Source organism: Myotis myotis, unplaced genomic scaffold (genome assembly GCF_014108235.1).
Source record: "Myotis myotis isolate mMyoMyo1 unplaced genomic scaffold, mMyoMyo1.p scaffold_m19_p_2, whole genome shotgun sequence".
NCBI classification, from domain to species: Eukaryota; Metazoa; Chordata; class Mammalia; order Chiroptera; family Vespertilionidae; genus Myotis; species Myotis myotis.
This window is the reverse complement of record NW_023416324.1, coordinates 72,828,942-72,846,873: the sequence shown is the minus strand read 5'-3', so window position 1 is coordinate 72,846,873 and position 17,932 is coordinate 72,828,942.

Genomic DNA, 17,932 nt, shown 5'->3' with positions numbered 1-17,932 from the left:
GTTTCTCTCTTTCTCTTTCTACCTTCCTCTCTCTAAAATCAATAAACATATCCGCAGGTGAGGGTTTGTTTTTTTTTTAAAAAAAGAATACATTTCAAGACATAAGACACAGAAAGACAACTGCTGCACAATCTCACTAATATGTGAAATCTAAAACAATCAAGCTCATAAAAGCAAACAGTGAAACAGTGGGTGCAGGGGACTGATGAAGGGAAAACAGAGTTTGTTTTTTTAATGGGTACAGAGTTTCAGTTTTGTGAGCTAAAAAGAGTTCTGAAGATCTACTACACACCAATTTGACTATAATAATACTGCATTGTACAATTAGATTTGCTAAGAGGATATATCATTAGTATTCTCACTACAAAGAAAAGGGGAAAAAGTAGCTATATGTGGTGATGGATATGTTGATTATATTGACTTAGTGATCATTTCACAATGTATATGTATAGCAAATCACTAAGTTGAGTACATTAAATATATACAATTTTCAATTGTCAATTACATCTTATTAAAGTGAGGGGGGAAGAAATGGAAGGAGACGCCTCTGCAATGGACGGAGATGGAACTGCTAATGCATACCCAGAACAAGCAGCCTCAGCAGGGAGGGCAATAGTAACAGAAATGGTAATAGTAGTCAGTGCCTACTGAATGCTTATTAGGTGCCAATTTCTTCATTAAATGTTTACATGCATTATCACCCTCTTAAAAACCCAACGAGGCAGGTGCTATTATTATAAGTGTTTGACACATCAGAATGCAGACAAGTTAAGTGATTTTAAGTTTTTGTGTGGTGGAGCCAGGATTAGAACCCAGGTGAATCGGATTCCAGAGTTTAAGCACCTAACTATTAAGTAACACTATCTTAGATAGTAATAAATCCTCAGCATCAATGGAGAATCAGTCATGTTCCAGGGCTAAGTTGGCAGGGCGGGGGGGGCAGCGAGGGGGGAAAGATGTATCCATATATTATAATAGGCTTGTCTCTCCAGTTCTGAAGTTGGGCTAACTACACATTGCTATTGGTTAAATGCAGTGGTTCTCAACCTTCTGGCCCTTTAAATACAGTTCCTCATGTTGTGACCCAACCATAAAATTATTTTCGTTGCTACTTCATAACTGTAATGTTGCTACTGTTATGAATCATAATGTAAATATCTGATATGCAGGATGGTCTTAGGCGACCCTGTGAAAGGGTCGTTCGGCTGCCAAAGGGGTCGCGACCCACAGGTTGAGAACCCCTGGGTTAAATGTGTTCATTGGAGTAGCCACATTAAAGACTTACTTGGGCTGATTTCCCAAAGCAACTCAGCTATTTGGGGGATGCGGGTATCACAGTTTTATGGAATGTTTCTACCTGTGACATTTATTTATTTATTTAGTTAGTTAGTTAGTTAGTTAGTTAGTTAATCCTCACCCAAGGATATTTTTCTATTGATTTTTAGAGACAGTGGAAGGGAGAGGGAGAAACAGAGAGAGAAAAACATTGATGTGAGAGAGACACGTGAATTGGTTGCCTCCCACACAAGCTCCAACAGTGGCCCAGGATCCAGCCTGCAACTGAGGTACCTGCCCTTGACCAGAATCGAACCTGGGACCCTTCAATCCTCAGGCCAACGCTCTATCCACTGAGCCAAACCAGCTAGGGCTACCTATAACATTTTTAATTGCATGGCCACTAGGTGGGGTATTAACTTTCTTTTCACAGATAATAATACAGAGACCAAAAAAGTGGGCAATTCATTCAAAATTACAAAGTCAGCCAGTATTTAGACTCAGGTCCTTAGTGAAATGGATATATTCTGGTCGGGGATGTTAGCAGGATCCCAAGTTATAAGATCACCTTGAGAGGTCAAAGCAACCACCCCTTGACTTTGTTTCAAAATATAACATTAAACTTGTCATTTGTCACTTTAAAAGTTATATTTTTCCTTTCTTAAAGATGGGTGGCCTCTCTTTATCGACCCTAAGATTCACAACATCAGAGGCCTTATTGAAGTCAGGTGTGGGAGATGCTGCTTTTTTTCAACAGGCAAATTGAAGAGATTCGTCATCCTATGCTCTGGGAGGTCACCGGTTCAATTCCTGGTCGGGGCACATGCCTGGGTTACTATCTCTCTCTCCTTTCTCTCTCTGAAACAAATAAGAACATATTTTTTTAAAAAATTGAACAGCTACAGCTCCATTTTTTAATTCAATAAATTAAAAGTCAACCACAGATTTAAAATTATTGCCTGACAACTAGAATTATACTTGGAAATGTAATATACTGATTGTGATAATTTGCAACAAAATCAACTTATCCATAATACATTTTTGTGTTCCTAAATTAATAAAATGATTTTTGACATGAAAAATAAAAGTTATGTTTTTCTACCCTGACATGGTTTACTTTTGACCAAATAAACATAAAGCCAAGTTAAAATCAAGATGTTAAATATTGAGTGTTTCCTTCCCATGTCCCACGTGGATCAGGGTTCAGGAACTGGAAGCAGAGCCGCACATAAATGAAAGAGAAAAGACAAGAGATAATTTGAAATATTGGGGGACCAGGCGGGCAAGTTCAACTCAAGGGGAAGGACTTCCACCCGTGCTCAGGCCTCACCAAGCTTTTATTGATTCTGGGATACACCCATAGCATAGCCCTTAGGCAGGTGATCCCTGGCAACAGGCAGACTAGCCCATCAGCAAGGATTTACATAATAATAAATGGGAGAGTAGTTTCAGCTACCACTGTCTGGACAAACAGGTGGTGCCTAGCTCCAACCTTTGCTAGGGCTTCAAAGGCACCCAGCCTTGGGGAGGGGGGGCGAGGAGGGGTTCTCTCTCTACGCTTATCAGATAGTGAAGGCAATAAACAGTTTCCCACAGTTAAACCACATGTTTAACGTTCTCAGAAGCAAATCAGGTTTTCTAGGGCAAAACCCAGTATTCTGCTCTGACTGCACACCACGGCATAGAGATTTCATATTGCTCTTAACCTCCAAAGACAGGGGGAGGTAAATGCTCTCCTTTGTTTAATTGTCCTGGTTTCATTGTGCAGCTGAGTAGTTTATAGATGAATGCCGAGCACGAGGGTCACTGAGATTACCTAAACCTCACCAGTGAAAGTAGGACCATCTCGCTGGTGAGCAGTTACGACCCTCCCTCCATCTTTTATAATGCAGCTCCTGATCTCTTACAAAAGCCACAGCTTGAATCACGTTTAGAAAAATATCACTGAATTACACCCTCTGGGCAGAAAAATTGGTTTAGTAACTCATGATCTCAGTCTCTCTTTTCAGTGCCTGTTAATTCTAAAATTTCATCATTTTTCTTCTTTTCCCTGCATTTGGGAGAGATAAGAAAAGGAAAAAGGAGAGAGAGAGAACAAACCATACCATGATTTTCTGAGTCAATTGAACAAAAGTAATGTCGCCAAGTTGGGTTATATCCCATTAAAGAGACTCTCCAGAGCAATAATGCAGCCGAGGAAGGAGCCAAAAAGCTCCTCCACCGTGGTCAAAGGGGAAACAGGTGCTGAACCTGGTAGCATTTTATCTCTGAAGGGGATGCACAGCTACAAACAGCCAGAGTGTTGGAGCAGTAAGTACCAACTCCTGCAATGCAGACAACGCAAGGCACCCTGCATTTTCTGAGTGGCAAGCTTTATTGTTATAGCACCGGTGAATCTCTCTCTCTCTCTCTCTCTCTCTCTCTCTCTCTCTCTCTCTCTCTCTCTCTCTCTCTCGACACACACACGGAATGGTGCAATATCCAGATCCAACATCCAGAGTTATTTGGTTACTATTTTGTTGATTGCATCAACATATTTAAAATTACATAAAAATAAATTTAAAATATTGTTTTTAGCATTCTTTATCAACTATGGAAAAGGAATTTGGAAGATAACAACACACCCCTGTATCCTTTTTGTGTCCTAGGCTTCCTTCACTCCCTAAATCAATCTGCTATAGTCAAGAATTGAAGTGACAATTTCTACTCACTACCTTAGCATAAGTGGTAGGCAATACAGTGGATTGCTAGTGAGCATCACTGGGCTGTATCACACTTCTCCACCTTAGGAAGGGGAGCCTGAGGTGGTGGTGGGGAAGGGAGATGGAGATGAGAGGTGGGGCTCTGCCAATCAACAACTAAATGTGAGGACACATATTGGGAGTGTCCTCAATCGGTAGCCTGGCAATGGACTAAAAACGTTGCTGGCAATGGACAGCTACTATAGTCCCACCACAATTTGCTCACCTGTGTTCTGAGGTTCATGCCACAGTTTGAATTTTGTGCCTATTATCTCTGGTAAAACCCCTTCCCAGGAGAAATGCTCCAGAAGGCTGCAGACACACACAGTTAACTCGACAAAATTCCATATGGTCCAATATTGTGAAAATCACATATCATCCTGTTTTGGAGAAACTGAACTTTGCGTTTTCAGGAATATTCTTATCTCTATTAATATGGGAACGGGTGATAATTATAAGGACTAAATCTGGGAAAATATCTCAAACACAGAGTTAACTCTTTCCTTATCCTTGGTAGAGTCTGATTTGCTCTGTTTAAAATGTTAACCTCAAGTTTTATACTTACGGGTATCTACTAAGTATCATAAATTATTTCTTTCCCTTTCTGACTAAGATTGTCATTTAACTCTGGGTATCCTGAAAAATAATTAACAAACTTTCCTTTACTTCTGACTCTTCCTAGAGTGTTTCTTAAGAGAGCATGTGACTTTTCTATCTTTTTTTTTTTAATTAAATCTTTATTGTTCAGATTATTACATTTGTTCCTCTTTTTTTCCCCCCATAACTCCCCTCCTCCCAGCTCCCGCCCCACCCTCCGCCCTCGCTCCCCACCCACTGTCCTCTTCCATAGATGCACGATTTTTGTCCAGTCTCTTCCCGCATCTCCCACACCCCTTTCCCCCCCAAGAATAGTCAGTCCATTCCCTTTCTATGTCCCTGATTCTATTATGATCACCAGATTATTTATTCACTTGATTCTTAGATTCACTTGTTGATAGATGCATATTTGTTGTTCATAATTTGTATCTTTACCTTTTTTTTTTCTTCTTCCTCTTCTTAAAGGATACCTTTCAGCATTTCATATAATACTGGTTTGGTGGTGATGAACTCCTTTAGCTTTTCCTTATCTGTGAAGCTCTTTATCTGACCTTCCGTTCTGAATGATAGCTTTGCTGGATAAAGTAATCTTGGTTGTAGGTTCTTGGTATTCATCACTTTGAATATTTCTTGCCATTCCCTTCTGGCCTGCAAAGTTTCTGTTGAGAAATCAGCTGACAGTCGTATGGGTATTCCCTTGTAGGTAGCTGGGTTTCTTTCTCTTGCTGCTTTTAAGATTCTCTCTTTGTCTTTTGCTCTTGGCATTTTAATTATGATGTGTCTTGGTGTGGTCCTCTTTAGATTCCTTTTGTTTGGGGTTCTCTGCGCTTCCTGGACCTGTAGGTCTATTTCTTTCACCAGGTGGGGGAAGTTTTCTGTCATTATTTCTTTAAATAGGTTTTCAATATCTTGCTCTCTCTCATCCTCTGGCACCCCTATAATTCTGATGTTGGTGCGCTTGAAGCTGTCCCAGAGGCTCCTTACACTGTCTTCATATTTTCGGATTCTTTTTTCATTTTGCTTTTCCAGTTGGGTGTTTTTTGCTTCTTCGCATTTCGAATCTTTGACTTGATTCTTGCGCTCCTCTGGTCTGCTGTTGGGTGTCTGTATAATATTCTTTATTTCAGTCAGTGTATGCTTAATTTCTAGTTGGTTCTTTATCACAACATCGAGGGTCTCATTAGATTTCTTGAGGATCTCACTACATTTATCGGAGGTCTCACCAGTCTTTTCGAGGGCCTTACTAAGTTTATCGGCAGCTTCTAGACAGTTCTTAAGAGACCTTAAAAGTGTGGTTCTGAACTCAATATCCTCCATTGACAGTTTTGTCCTGTTTCTTTGTCTCCGCATTTTTTATGCTTTCTTGGTGCACCCCCTAGTGGTCTTTGTCCGCAGTCTTGTTGCCTTTAAGCCTTGATTGATGTCGGCAATACCGGGGTGATTTGACCTCCAGGCTAACTGGCTATGAGAGTCTGCTGTGTCTGTAGTGGGAGGGCTTCTGTGCTGGATCTCTAGGGCGGTGCTAATCTAGCGTTTGCCTGAGGCTATCCGGCAAATGGCGCTGCACAGGGCTTGGGCGGGGCGGGTCCCCGGGGATCTACAGGGCGGGCGGAACAAGCAGTTATGGCGACTCTCAGTTCCTTCCCCATGGGCTCTGCCTCTCAGAGCCCCAGCAATGGCTGCAAACCTCGGAGAGAAAGCTGCCTTCGAGTTCCGACCGAAGCCAGACAGTCCCGTTTCTCCCGTTTGAGTCTCGGTCCCCAGAGACTCGCCCGGATCTGGAGCTCAGAGTCTGAAACTCCCTCCCGATTGAAAACAACAACCGCGCCCTCCGCCGCCAGCCCGCTCCGCGCGCACACTCCGCACCTGAGTATTTCACTTCAGCACTGCGCCTCCTCTGAGTGTGGGTATGATATTCTCTTTCCTCCTAGTTGTAGAATTTCCACTCAGCCAGCCTTCCCGTGGTTCTGGGTGATGTCCGTTCTGTCCTTTAGTTATATCTCTGAAGTGGTTGTTTGAGGCAGCGATCTCCGGCGTTAACCTATGCCGCCATCTTGGTTTCCTAAATCTCTATCTTTTTTTTAAATTGTTTCTTTTTTTCAGATTATTTTAGAACTTAAACAATGAGTCATAACTTTGACCATGCAAGTGTGGACAAATGCTAAACAAATAAAATAATAAAATGAAATAAAATAAAATAAAATAAAATAAAATAAAATAAAATAAAATAAAATAAAATAAAAACAGAGAGGAGATGTCTTTCCTTGGCTCCTTTTAGCCCCCCTCATCAGTGCCCTACGGGATCAAATGTCCCATCTTAATGTAGGGAATGGGATTTGACCTTTGGCACCAATCCTGTGCCCCATTTGTTATCATATATGTATTAATTATCTATAAATTACATTGATTTATAAGGTTCATAGCTCTCTAGTTGGTGGTGGAGGAATGTTGCCTCACCCAAATAAGCTGCTTAAAGTATGTTCTAAAGTGTCCAAAAGCATGAACACTGAAAAGTTCTTAAGCCCAAATGTCTTAGTCTCTCAAGAAAGGAAAAGTTCTTTCCTCTTCTCCTTCTCCTCTTCCCTCTTCTCTCTTCTCTCTCTCTCTCTCTCTCTCTCTCTCTCCCCCTCCTTCTCCCTCTTCCTCTTTCTCTTTTGCAATCTATATTTATTATTCTTTTAGGGTCTACACCACAGTGGGTACTGAGGATACAAGGTTAAAGAGGTCAACACCACAGGACTTATGGAATCATTCAATGGAGGGCTTTTATTTAATTGAGAAAGATTCCCTGCTCAAACGCCTGGTCATTCTGATGTCCCCAAAATGGTATTTAAAATAAACTATTAAATCTTATCAACCAGCTTTTGACAACAATGAACTGATATCCACTTTCTAAAAAACAACTGTTTACTTGGTTCTGAAAATAGGCTTACTTGATACATTTTTTGTTTTCCTTGAAAAACAATTGGTGTTAAGGTTACAAATCTATCATCCTAACAATATATCAGCTTTAGCAGCAGGTGTTTAATTTTTTTTCATTTTTCTTAGTTTAAAAAGGCAATCTTGGGTGATATTATTCGTTGTGAGTGATATGGCAAGCAAAGACTTTCAATTTGTCTCCAGCTACTATTCCAGCATCGTCTCTCATCTCCTTCCCCCCAGGCCTCCCACACCTTACCACCCCACTCTCAACCACTTGTGTTAAAGCCCCTTGAGATGACCTGCACAAACAGTTCAAGCATTTAATACCTTCATGGTTTTCATCAAGTAAAATTTCTGCTTTAAATGGCTTTTCCTGTCCCTTTCCTGTTCGCTTTGAAAGGATCCAGCTTACCCTTTCAATTTCAAAATGTCACCTTCCCTACGAGACCATCTCTGCCCACCCCCGTCCCCCCTACCCCCAACACACACGCGTACTGGTACACATTCTAGCAGAGTCCATCAGCAGTCGGGAAGAGGTACATGATTCCATACAGCACGGCTCAGCATTAACCTAAACTGGCATGCACAGGTATCTGAGATTTGCATATATGTTTTGAATGGATTTCTTTAATTTCGGCTTTGCTTGTATATTCCAGTGCAGTGTTTTATCTGAAGCTTACAAAGAAGGTAAGTTTGCATATATCTGATGGGGCGAGTATATGCAAAATGAGTAATTTCTCCAGTTTCATAAACAGAGCTCACGAAATTATACCAGAGCTGATCAAAAGAGAAACTGCAGGTAAAATTTAAAGGATCAGTATTAATGAGGGCTGTAGTGGTTAAGGGGGCTGATTCTGGAAATCCAAGATAATTGTAGCTACCTAAATATGAATCTTATGTAACACATTCTCCAAAAGAACTATACAGATAAACATATAATGCAAATAAACCCACACAAATATTATACTTTCAGCATACAGAGAGGATAAATATCACAATAATTTCAAAGTACCTGTATTTAAAAAAATAAATACCAATTCCCAGTAATCTTTCTCTAAAACTCCCTCTAGCCTTTTCAGAGAGCAGGATGGGCGGAGGACCAGAAAGGGAGAAGGAAGAGCATCTAGACAATGTGCAGAAGATAGAAGGGGGCTAATTAAGCTAGCATCAACCTAAGTTATGAAATATTGATAGAGTACAGGAGGATCAGGGCACTGACTGCAGGGAAGGAACTCCAAATAGGATGCAGTGCTTAAAAGAAGGAGGCGGTCTTGGAATGTTTTTTAGGAGAAAAAGATAAAAGGGAAAGATAAATTGATGAAAGAAAAAAAATGAAGAAGGTTATCTTAGAATCCTTTCAGACAACATTTTTAAAGAGAAATAGGAAAGACACAACCCTATTCCTTACTGCCCCTCCCTGCCACACCCCCACACCACCTATTAAAGAAACTGCAATCTTCTACTCTAACAGAAGATGGCAACCTTGGACAAGAAATATGGAACCCCACTCTAATTTGCTAAGCCAATCAAACAAATATATGGATACGTGTAGGTTTCTTGTACACAAAGCTACTATAAAAAATTAAATTTAAAATTTTAGCTGAAATTTTTTTTCCAAATAAATAATTGTAAATTTAAAGTAAACTGACAAAACAAACAAAGCTGAATTATTATCCTTAAACTATTGGAGATACACAAGACATTTAAAATTTTTAAATCTAAGAACTAACATGGGGACTAAAACAAGAGGAAATGAAACAAGAGCTGGTGGATTTCAGGAAAGAAGTAGAAGGTAATATCCTATAATAAAGTAAGCTCAGTTATATGGTGCTTATATACTATTCAAAATAGATTTGAATTATTATGAAGAGCAGTGAAGAAAAATAGAAAACCAACAAAGAAAATAAAAATATTGTTTTTAAAACTAGGCTGAGAAAAATGGGTTGAAGTGAAAATGGGCAATGAAAAGTCAACATATGTATAAGTGGAGACCCTAAAGAAGAAAAACAATGATGTGAAACAGGTCTATTATTTTAGATGATAATTCAAAAAACCTTGGCCAAAAAAAACCCCAAAAAACAATCTACATAAAAGCCAATTAATTACTGAGAAAATTAATCTTGGAAGATCAGTTCTAAAATTTATTCTAGTAAAGCTAATCAAATTTAGATATTTTTTAAAAAAATCTTCAGAGCTCCAGAATAAATAATTTACAAAGGCAAGAGAATTTAACTGGCACCACATTTCTCAAAATCAATATGCAAAGCAAGGCAAGAGTGAAGTGGCCCTTATACAAAGACCAAGAAAAGAAAGTGTGAACCAATAATATTATATTCAACCGTTTTTGTTTATAAAAAAAATATCAAGGCTACAGTATTAGAGTTTAAACTTGCAAGAACTCAGAGAATGCTATGTGCATAAGCCCTACTTAAAGATGAGTTATATACAACCAAGAAATGACTGAAGAAACCTAGCCCAAATATCCATTGTAATTAACTAATTATCAATAATTGGAAAGGAGCAAAGGAAAGGCCAGACAATATAGACATATTTCCACAAAACACTGGAGGAAGAGGACTGGACGGAGGGTAGATAGGCACGTGTCCAGGAAAGTTGGGATGACTAGGCTGCAGCATCTAGTGGGGAAGAGGACCCCACACTTTGTCCATAAATATCTAAATTTCTAAAGAATAAGAATAATGAATATACTGAATACCAGATTCTGATTCCATTTAAAACAATGATCAGAGCTAAATTCTCAGCTTAAAATACTTCTACACTGAAGAGTAAAGCAATGGATATAAATCAATTACATTGATAAAAAGACCATATAGGTTTAATGGTAGATCCAATAATAAAGACAAAAGAAGGATTACAGAATAATGTAAATGATACAATTATTATTTTTGCAAAGTAAAAGTATAGGGAGATAGAGAAAAGTAAAATAAAGTCATTGATTCTACCAATAAGTGGGAATCAAACAATACCATTTACAACTGACAAACCACAAATAAAAGGTTAAACAAAGTAAGGAACCTGGGGAATTTTTTTTTTAATTAAAGACAAGTATAAATACAAAGGTAACTAGATATACAAGGTTTTCTAATTTTCAAAATAAATTTTAGAAAGTGAACAGAAAAAATATAGGGTGTCCCAAAAAATGTATACACTTAGAATAATTATTAATTCCAATGGGTTAAATCTGAAAAAATAATATCAATTGAACCATCAGTTGTTAAGTGTGTATACATTGGAGGGTGGGGCATCCTATGTACAGAGAATCTACACTAATAAAAGGGAAACAAGCAAATAGACCATCCCTCCACTACACCCACCAGCCAATCAAGGCAAGTATGCAAATTAACCCAACAAAGATGGCGGGTAATTTGCATAACCTTGCACGGAGAGAAGACTGAAGACTGAAGAGGCTTGGCTTCTCCACTGCGGCCGAACCAAAGGCCTGGGTCCCAAGTGCTGGAGGAAAACCAGTGCCGGCAGCCAGGGGAAGGAAGGCCTATTGCACGAATCTTCATGCAACGGGTCTCTAGTATAAGATAATATAATATACCATGAACAGCCAATAAAATTGAATAATTTTCTTTCATCTATTAAAAATTATTTTCCACTTGGCTTTTAAAGAAAACCCCAACTATATATTGATTACAAGAGATACACCCAGGCAAATTCAATAAGGCAAAACTTATAGGAATGGACAAAGGTATACCAGACAAGTAGAAACAAGAAAGCAAAAACTGTAATCAGAATACCAGATAAAGTAGAATTCCATCAAAAAGCATTAACATGATCCAGAAGGACACTTTTTAATTCTAAAAATGACAACTCACTTTGAAGATAAAACATTTATAAATATTTATATATTCATATATTAACACATTTTAAAGCAAGCACTTTTGTAAAAGACAAGCTATAAGAGATGTCAGTAGGCATGTAAAGAAACATGAATAATAGAAGACTTTGTCACATTATTCTCAGTACAAGACAAATCAAACACATGAAAACAAATAAATAAGGATATAGAAAACCTAAATAACATAACCAATCTTATGAATATATTTGAATTTTATCCTCTGATAACAAAGAATACAACTTTATTTCATGGAACATTCATAAAAATTGTCATATATTACATTAAAAAGAAAGCACCACCAAGTTTATAAAGTATAAATAGTATGAAATGGCTGCAAACTACCATGAGAAATTATGAATTATGAACAAAAATTTTTAAACACATATCACCTGGAATTTTTTCTACTAAATAACTCTTGATTAAAAGTGGAAATAAAAACTAAAATTACAGAATTTCTGAAGAATACTTTTGTAACAAAGAGTGAAAATAAATGATTTAAATTTTTTTAAAAAGCCAGAGAAAGAACAACAAAAGTAAACCAAAACCAATCAAACTGATGGTAACAATAAACATGAGAACATAAAGTGCTAAATAATAATAACATGTTAATTATAATATTAATTATTTAACTTAACAAAATAATCACTGGCTAACTTAATCAGAAAATCAAGAGGAAGAAAACACAAATACACTAGTTAACAAATTACAAAAGAGAAACATTAAAACAAAAGAAACTAAAATCATAAAATGCTACTTTGTAGGCTTCTATGCAAATAAATTCACAAAAATCAAGGAAGTAGAAATATTCTAGGAAAGTACAGTCTACAAAAATGGAACCCATTAAGATAGAAAGTATTAACCATCCTAATTTCCAGTAGAAGCAGAATATTTTTTAAACTTTCCCATAAAAACACCAGAGATAGAGTAATTCATAGGGAATTCTATAAAATTTTCAAAACTCAATGTTACATTTTTTTCCTAGAATACAATATGAAAAAATCTTCTAAATTCTTTTTATAAAGCAATTACAACATTGATGTCCAAGCAGAATATCAAAGATGGTACAAAATGGAAATTACAAATATAATTTTAAATATTGATGAAAATACTAAATACAATTTTACCAAACAAAATCCAATGTCACCATTTTCTCAGCTTTGTAGAACTATAATTGACATATAACATTATGTAAGTTTAAAGTATACACATGTTGATTTGTATACTTTAAAAATAGAGAAGTATACTTTAAAATAAATATTTAATTTCTATATAAATATCTAAAAAGAAGTATACTTTAAAAATAGAGAAGTACATACTTCTCTATTGCAAAACGATTACCACCACAGTATTAGTAACACTTGAATCATGTCACCTAATTACTATTTCCTTTTTCTGGTGAAAAAATGATAAGATTTACCTTCTTAGCAACTTTTAAGTATTTAATACAGCAGTATTAACTATAATCGCTATGCTGTACATTGTTACTCAAAACTTATTCATCTTATAACTAGAAGTTTATACTCTTTTACCAACATCTTCCTTTTCCACTGCCTCAACTTTCAACCCTTGGAAATCATCATCCTAATATGTTTCTCTGAGTTCAGCTTTTTTAGATTTCACATATGAGTAATTCTCTTTCTCTGCCTAACTTATTTCACTTAGCATAATGCCCTCAAGGTTCATTCTCCTTTCCAACACCTTACTTTCAAATATGAAGGGGGGGGGGGGGACTATATCCAGAGATTAAATAATGGGTCCAAAATATCTAATATTTTATTAAACAAATAATCTCCTATTTCCAAAGCTTTATTTGGACTCTCTTTCATGGGGCTACATTTAACTATTCTTATCTCACTTCCATTCTAAAAAGATTTCTAATTTTTTTACATATGTTTGTATTGATTTTTAAGGAGAGATGAAGGAAGAGGGAGAGAGAGAAAGAAGCATCAATCGGCTGCCTCCCAAATGCACCCCGACTGGGGATCAAACCGGAAATTGAGGTATGTGCCCTGACCAGGAATTAAACTGGTGACCTTTTTTCTGTACATAAGGTGACACTCAACCAACTGAGCCACACAGGCCAGAGCATTTTAATAACGCTTTTTAAATTGCTCATGAATTTTTCTAATTTTTCTATTATCATGAAGTCACTGCTTTCACTGTTCTACTGGTAATCCTTTTAAAACTTATATCCATACTATGGTGGTTGCTTTAGCAAATTTTAATGATGTTATTTGCATTGCTTTCCCCATACTTGAAATGATAATAATATTAAGGATTTATTTTCCAGCTGAATTCAAGAAAAATGTTTGCCTCATTAGCTCAGGAAACACTTTCACAAGCTAATTCATTCAGTGATAGAAGCAAGAATAGTTAGCATATGGCTTCATTCTGAAAATTGGTTTCAATCCATTAAAAAAACAAAAAACACACACAGCAACACATTCATCGATGCTTTTGCCGCTGTGGAATTAATGTCCAACAAACAAAATCTATGCATGGTAACTGTCACACAGAAGGAGCTTTCACTTATTTCTTAAATAGACAATTTAGTCCACAAATGGATTGACGCCCTCATGAAAACTGTTAGAATTGAAACCAGAATCATATGGAAGAATTGATGCAGAGATCAGTCATCTAGAGTGCTTTCTATTTCTTCTAAGCTTACAGGAATGGTGTATTTTTTTCTCCCTGATATCCACAGGGAATCTATCAAATAATGAAGTTGTTAAGAGAAGTTGCAATAAAAACTCTTATTTGTAGATTAAAAACTAATTCCTTTCCCTCCTGCCCAAATGACTAGGCAAAATTTTACAGCCTCCCTTATAGTGAGATGTCACTGTCTTCTAGTCAATGCAATGTGGTCAATTCCAGGGCTGCTCTATAAAGATCTCCCCTCCCCCCCCCCGCCCCCCCGCCCACTCCAGCCCCACAAATAATCTTTCTCTTACTTTTCCTATCTGCAAGCAGAGAAAGAGAAACCCTACAGGTAGTAGAACCTATGATGGAAGATGGCTGCAACCCAAAGTAATTTGTGAAGAAGCAATCCCCAACCCCTGTCACTACCAACCCACATTGGACTATGCTATTTTTAAAATTCCATGCACTATTCTGACTCCTTGCAATATAGAAATGTGGTTAATTTTTATTGTTCTTGTATCTAAAAACTTGCTAATTATTAACTCAAATAATGTATCTGTACAGGGTTGAGTATTTTATATTCACAATCATATTCATAAATAGGACGTTTTTTTTTTAACTCTTTTCTAATTCTTTTATTTATTTGAATTCTTCTGGAACATTTATTTCATTTTCTTGATTTATTGCACTGTCCAGGACATCCAGTAAAATGCTGAATGGAGATAATGGGTAGCTTGTTGTCTTTGGCATTTAAACTGCATTCTAGAGAACTTAGGATCTTGGTATATCTGATTCTGTTTGTCTAATTAGAACATGTGCTCTCTTATAGGCAACCAGTAAGTTGACCTAACTAATTATCAGGAACAGAGACAAAGAGTTGCTTAGCAGGTGACTTTAGTCTACCCTCATAATATCTATCAATTCTTCACTTGTTGCCTCAGTTATCCTATGTAAAGAAGATCTAAGTACAAAAATGATGTGTTTTGTATGCAAATATAAGTTTAAAAAACTCCTCTAGTCCTCAATTTCAACAATATTATTATTATTCCAAAAATCCCCTTAAAATGAAATCCTAGAGCCCTGACTACTATAAGTTCTATGGGAGAACATTTCTTTTGTCCATATACAGAGCACATATTCCGAGATGCGTCCTGTCATGAAATTTACATCTGACTCAAGTAGAGCTTCTGTATAAAAAAAAACATTTGCAAGTCTTCTGGAACCTGAACCTGGTGTGAATATAGTAAAGGGAAAAGGGTAAGAAATGTCATGACATTCTATCATCAACTTCTACCCTCAAGGGATATTGTCAAATAAATTTTTTAAATGGTACCAGAATAATAAACACATCAGTTATCTACAACCCTGGAGATAAAAATTTACAGACAAGGCCATCTTTGTCCCACCAGTTTGTGTTCTAGAAGAAATAAGGAATAAACATTTAGTAGCAATAGCTGATATGAGCACTATACTAAACATCTTCTGTATGCTATCCCTAGCCTGAAAACAACCTTGCAAAGTATTTATAATCATCATCAGATAAGAAAACTAAGGTTCAAATGCTCAAAGCTTTGTCAAGGCATAAGTTCTCAACGTCACTTCTCTGTGATGGATTCCTTAATCCTGTGGAGTCAGAAAGTGCCTCTTACAGGATACAACCTCCTATTTCTTCTCATCTCATTATTTAATTAGTTTTTTTAAAAAAGTTATTGATCATCTACAGTAAAGTCTGGCATATTATAAGCAGTGGAAAAGCTGCAGAAAATGTAACCAACAGGTTCTTATGCTCATAAAGTTTACATCATAGTGTAGAAGAAAGACAATAATCAAGTAAAAGAAAATACAATTATTTTGAGAGATAAATGTTATGAAGAAAAAGTGGGAAGTGAGAGCTAAGTAAGATAAGTAGTTAGGGAAGATCTTCCTCAAGCTCTTTAAGGTGGGTCTAAAATTATAAAATAGGACCCAACCAAGCAAATATTGGAGGAGAAAGTGTTCCCAGTAGAGGGAACAACAGGTGCAAAGGCCCTGAGGCAATGCACCCGCTACCTCAGATGCCCAGTTCTTTCACATTCACTCCCTCTTTTAAAAACTTCAGATAAAATTAATTAAAAAGACCTGAAAATGTCACTCCCTCAGTGGTCCTTATAGTTCACCAGGATAAAAAGATTAAATCCAATGAGGAAAGATCCAGGAGAAGAGATAGTCAGCATTTCTCTGCACCTAAGCAGCGGTTCTCAACCTGTGGGTCGCGGCCCCTTTGGGGGTCGAACGACCCTTTCACAGGGGTCGCCTAAGACCATTGGAAAACACACATTGAATATATAATTACATATTGTTTTTGTGATTAATCACTATGCTTTAATTATGTTCAATTTGTAATAATGAAAATACATCCTGCATATCAGATATTTACATTACAATTCATAACAATAGCAAAATTACAGTTATGAAGTAGCAACAAAAATAATATGGTTGGAGGTCACCACAACATGAGGAACTGTAGTAAACGGTCGCGGTATTAGGAAGGTTGAGAACCACTGACCTAAGACAAAGATTCTGACATAGGCTATTGCCCACCCTGCTCCACCCATGTCTCCTCAATATTCTCAGTGAAAGATTTGTTTCGATGTCAATTTTTCACATCTTAAATGTAAAATGAACAACCTGATAAAGCACAATATCTTCTCCTAGCACATCAAGTTCCCAATGCCACCTTTCAATGCTTTGTGAGTCAGATTTTTAGAACTGAGACTACATTTCCCTTTAGAAACAATGATATTAATTGCAAATTAGAGCCCTAAGCAAGTCTACAAAAGCCAGCCCAACTAACAACGTTGCTAATAGTCTAAAGTTAGTGTTGGAAAACAGAATTCTGTCACACAACTAGGGAGTAAGTAATGGGGAATATTGAATGAGACGTCATTTATCTTGAGTGGAACTACACAAAGAATGCAGGTTTAAGAAGGAGGGTTAAGAAAGAGGATTTTGAAGAGGCTTTTTGGAAACTTTAATACGTCTGGTGAGTGATGGAATAGGTTTATTAGTTATATATAATGTTGCTTCCTAAACTTTGGCTCTCCTTATTCTCAGTATACTTGCAATACTGTTTTTCTTTCTGATGCATAATCATCTATGAGTAGAGATGGTTGACTTGGAGCTCTTGCCCACATTGTAATGGTGTTAAGAACTCATACAAGCTATATATAGAGAAATGGGTGTGGGAGAGAAGTGGGAGGGCTAAACCAGAAGCTCAAAGTTCAGGGAGCATCAGAATCCCTTGGAAGGACTTGGAACACAGCTTGTTCAGCCTTGTATCAGACCATCCAATTAATAGGTCTGGGATTGGGGGCAGAGAATTTGCATTTCCAATAAATGTCCAGGTAATGTTGATGCTGCTGATCCAGGGACAAGACTTTGAAAACCATTACTCAAAACACCAAAAGTTCAAGCCAGAGACAACACTGAAATCTTGCAGGAGGCACTGCTGTTGACCCTGGTAGGTGTCATATCAGCATGATGTGGCAGGGTGCCACATAACTGACTGAAGATGACTAATTATATGTGCAAATGGGTTGAGAAGGACCAATATGTCAGGCACCAGTTTGGAGGTTTCTGAAAGCAGGTAAAAGGATTAATAGTTATTCTCAGATTTGTATGATTTTCATCCTTCCAATATGATGAACAATTTCTGGTACTATCCAAGGTAGTTTTGAAATAGTTAACCCTTGCAGAAACCGGTTTGGCTCAGTGGATGGAGCGTCGGCCTGTGGACTGAAAGGTCCCAGGTTCGATTCTGGTCAAGGGCATGTACCTGGGTTGTGGGCATATCCCCAGTGGGAGATGTGCAGGAGGCAGCTGATCGATGTTTCTCTCTCATCGATGTTTC